Here is a 4,801-nt window from a genome sequence, read left to right as displayed (position 1 = left end):
ATCAGCAGGTCCTCGCTTGATCGCTAACTCATGAGTCCGCTGCGGCCCCTCATGCAGCATATGAGCGGATCTTCACTAAAAGCCGTATTGGCGGATGGATAAGGCCCCTCACTCTGACATGAGAACAAAGAAAGCTGCACGAGATCCTTGTAGCTTTGCCTGCCGCCCTTCGGAGTAGTCTCGATAGCAAAGCAGCCTTCGCCCCTCTCCTTTCCAGTCTCGCTTCTGAGCCTCTTCGCCCTCCGGGTCTCAAGTCTTCGCCCCTTCGCTTAGTAAGCCCTCCCCTCCAGCCTCTACAGAATTCCGCTCACCCCAGTCCTTAGTAGCGGTGACAAAGGAGAACAGCCCCCCTCCCCCTGTTGTTGATAGATAGAGAGCTTACCGCCCCTTTCTTTCTTTATAGTTGCGACTGTTGTCATCGAAAAAGAGTTTGTTTTCTGTCAAAGAAGCATGCTTCACACAGCCTATAGCGTAAAGGCATTCGATCCGCGTCTAAACTAAATTAAGGGTAAGGCCCCGTACTCTCTCTTCTGTAGATACGCTATCCCTTCTGGCTGAGATCTACATATTTCTTTGATATTGGATGAGCGGCCGTACTATGATCGCTCGGGCAACATGGCCCCACACGCTACACACAAGAATTCATTGTTATGCGGTCGGTAAACTCTTTTTGCAGGCAGCCTATCAAATCATCTCACTTGTTCATATCTCGTTCCGTGTCATGTACATGTCTTCGGTCTTTCATTTTGATGTTCCTGCTCGTGCTCGAAGAGAGAATGGGCAACGACTCCCCCTCTCCCTTTGGTCTCGCGGTTTCACCCCTCTCCCCGTTCTACCGTCCAAAACATGCCGGCCGTTCGAAGTTCTGGGGTTGGTTCGGATAGGAGCAGACCCAATCGACTGTATCTGTGGAATCCAATCGGATCTGATCGTAGCTTCGAGTTCAGGTGCCGTACCGCGGCCGGGCCGGAAAGGAAGGGGTCACCTCCTGCCAAGAGGCCAAGGTTAACCGCTTGCTAACTCTTAGCCACTTGTTTGTTAGAAGGAAGTGCAGCTTGATTGTCGGGCGTAATCAACAGGAAGGCAAAAGGTAGATTCTTCGATTCTATTTCCTCGGATTGGCTTGTTGTGATAGGGGGATATGATTGGAATTCGTCTTTTCTTTGTTTGTATCACCGAGACACCCGAAGGGCCGGCCATATGTACCTCGCCTCGGGAGACCGGGCCCATTCAAATCAAAAGAGAATGAGCACCTACGACTAAGGGGAATGGAATGTCGACCACAGGGTGAGATGATCTTCTAATACGAGGACGAGTTACTGGTCAAGTCAAGAAACTTTTGCATTTTGATCAACATGGCTGTACTGTAAGTGGACTGGATTTATGTGTTTAAACTGACTACGACCAAAGTAGTGGCTACTTCAACCAAAAAAAGGGCGACCCCTTTCTTTTCAAACCGAAATAAGTACCTCACCTCACTTAACGAAGAAGTAGTTGGAGCTGGGCGGAGAACTATGAGAGTTTGCTTTTCTTTCATTTTCTAACTAAGAGCGGTCCCTTATTTGATCTGCTGCTAGTCTTCGAACTAGTCATTAATGGTCGGCTTCATTGGTATCTTTTCGGTATGCGTTCCGAACACTTTCATTTTTAGCGTCTCATCTTCTGACGAGAAGCGAAACTCGAACATCTCGAGCGGATGGTCCAACTAAATAACTTTTTCTTTTTCATTACTTCCATGGTCGTGCCTCGTGGCACGGCAGCACCCGTACTACTATTGAAATGGTTTGTCAGTAGAGATGTTCCCACAGGTGCCCCTTTTTCCAATGGTACTATAATTCCTATTCCTATCTCTTTATTCCCTCTTTTGGTCTATCTACATTCCAGGAAATTCATACGCTCTCTGGACGGAGCAAAAAGTGGAGTCTTGGTCAGAGCAAGCCGCCCTATTCTATTACCAGACATAATTGGGAGAAGCTCATCCGAAACTCGAGCTAGAAACGCCTCATTTCGTTTCGTTCCCCTTCTTCATTTCCTTCTTCTTTCATCCAAGGGAGACTTCTCATATTTTTCATCTTTCTGCGGTGTGCTCTGTTTACTATTCTTTCGTACTCTCTTCTCTTTACCACGCCATAGTTCAGCGAAGCGTGAGAGGGCGCGGAGAAGTAAAGGCCAAACACTCAGGCCTAACGGGAATGAGCAAGGATGCAATGAGAAGATGAGGTGCTCCGGGCACCCCCATTTAGAAAGAAGGTTCGAAGGTTTTGGGCCTGTAGCTTTCGTCCGTCCTTCGTCGGGTGGTATTTGTGTGTGGGGTGTGCTACCAGAAATCGGGCTTGAAGCTCTCGCCTTACCAACGAGCCGGCAGCTGATGGCTGTTGGTCACGACTACTACCAAAAAGCTCCAATGAAGATGAATATTTCACATGGAGGAGTGTGCATCTTTATCTTGGGTGTTCTTCTGTCGTGCGACCTGGTGGCTTATGTGCGACCTGTGGCCCACGCCTCCTATTTGTTCAGGGTGGGCGGCGTGAACTCTGATTCGATCTGGGTATTCAATCCCGCCGCTGAGATGCTCAGTTGACTCCTTAACCTTGATAGGAAGATGACTTATTCCATAATTCGTGCATAAGGGTAAGGAACTTTGGATGAACTAATGCGAATGGGTGTAAGCCTCGCAGCTCGGAAACACCCAGTGCTGACCACACTGAGAGAGACGAAAGCACAGGTAACGCCAGTTGGCAAAGTGGCGTTAAGCATCCCTAGCGGTACGAAAAGAGAGGTCGTGATGATATCATCTACGTCTGTACCGCTCCTCGTGGAGTAGATCCCGCATCCAACCAAGTTTTTGACCAGGGAACGGGAGAATTCCCACTACCGCAGGCAGGCCAGCCGGACCGTGAGCGCGGTGGGAACGGGCTTCCCAAAAAGCCAGCCCGGGGACGGAGTCAGCATAGAATGAAGGGGACGACCCTAATCTTGTGTTGGCAAAGCCAACTTCTTGGGTTGCGGGCGGAGAAGAGCGGACATGGGGACTCGAGTCAGGGCACAGCGTAACTAAGAGAGCCATTCCATTTAGGGCGAGCCCGTGTGGTTATGGGGGCGGGCACGAGCGGTCTGGTGTCCGAGCCAATTGGTCAGATGACGAGGGCTGAACTTATTAGATATTAGTATTAGCCGCCTATCCCGAAAGAAAATGGGATAATAGAAAGAACGGTAAGCGCGGGAGCTATAGGATTGGTTTTCCCCGACTGGCAGCAGCTGGGTTTCCCCATCTCTCCTAAACTTCCCCCGGTCTGCGGCCCGAGCTGTATGAGGCAGAAACTCGTCTCACGTACGGTTCGGAGGCCGAGCCCCACCCCAGCAGTAATGGTGCGGCTTAGGTCAACTAACACAAAGAAGATAGAGTTCACTCAACGATTGCCTTTGGGTTCCGAACTCCATATGGGGAAGGAGCGTTGTTGTTTGCGAGGTATCGACCATTTACATGGACCTACTTCTCATTCCATTTGTGGGAATTTGCTGATCTATAAACCGTCCCTAACGAACGATCGGCTCATCTTTGAGCATGATAAAGAACTTCGTGCCGACTAGTTGCTGATATGAACAACGACCAAGGAATTTCCATACCTCAAGGTCCAATTACAAGGACGAGAGCCAAGAAGCTACAACAAACCTTATACAGTTATATTCAAGCTATGGTGAGCTCATCAAAGGAAATTCTAGAAGACGTTGGTGACCTCCCTTATATGTTATGCAAAGTTGAGCTTCAAGACAGAGATGAATTAAATGCACTTTAAGTTGCATTTAATGAACTCCGCTGAATATCAAATAGTCCAAGGATGACTAATAAGCACATTTTATTATTTGCATTATTTAATTATAGTTTAACTATTTGTTTTCATATTTAAGCTAGTTTTAAATATAGGAGTTAAGGTTATATTGTAACCCACATAGGTTACTATATTCCACCATTAACTAGCCATTTTAATAGGGAGGTTATGGGTATTTCTCATTTACTAGCCCATTTAATTTTGGAGTTATGTATCACATAGGTTAAGGTTTGTAAAGGCTATATAAAACCTTCTTTTCTTTGATTAGACATCAGATTTTGGAATTGAGAATAGAATTTCTATTTTAGCTTTGTTGAGAGCTAAACTTTCTTTGCAAATTCTTGTGTTTAGAACTTGCATGTAGAGTCATTCAAGTGGTATTGATCAAACCTCTTGTGGAGTGATTGAATCTCGAGTTTAGAAACGAGTTTTCTTTACTCTTGATCTTGATCATCTAGGTAATCCGTTCCATACTTTCCCTTGGGTTGATTTCCATATCAGTTGCCAATAAACTATCCGGGGAATGAGTCTTCGGCGGGAAAGGATGTCGATCCAATGCAGGTAGAGGTCGCTAATTATCCCTTGGACTAGTTAGCCTGGATGTCCAATAGCAATAAAGCAAAGAGAGAGGGGAAAGCTGCCCGAAAGTGTCTATTTGGAAGGTGAAAGGGCCTAACGGTTTGCTATTGAGGCTCTCTTCTCTCCCCCCTTTGTTTGAGGTATCGACTTAGCCCAAGGTCAACAAAAGTGAAAAAGCTGGGTTTAACATGGAAAAAGCGTCATCCCGCTTCTTCTTCGCCTATGAATAGATTCTCTTTCTCCATAATCGATGGATGGAAGTATGCCACGTAGGAAGGAGGCTCTGAAAGAGCTTTGCGCCTGTGCGTGAAGGAATAGACACTCTGATGCTGAGGAAGAGACTGAAAGACACTTTTCCTTTGGAACGGATACGACTATTAATATCTTAATAT

General features: G+C 46.8%; 1 pseudogene; it reads left to right on the top strand.

The window, feature by feature from the left end:
• The first annotated feature begins 2,652 nt into the window (after positions 1–2,652).
• LOC147787044 (uncharacterized) lies at positions 2,653–3,582 on the top strand (annotated as a pseudogene).
• The last annotated feature ends 1,219 nt before the right edge of the window (positions 3,583–4,801 follow it).

This window comes from Cucurbita pepo, chromosome 18 (genome assembly GCF_057944985.1).
Source record: "Cucurbita pepo subsp. pepo isolate OVF chromosome 18, ASM5794498v1, whole genome shotgun sequence".
NCBI classification, from domain to species: domain Eukaryota; kingdom Viridiplantae; phylum Streptophyta; class Magnoliopsida; order Cucurbitales; family Cucurbitaceae; genus Cucurbita; species Cucurbita pepo.
Note: the sequence above shows the minus strand (reverse complement) of the source record. Positions and strands in the feature narration are given on the sequence as shown.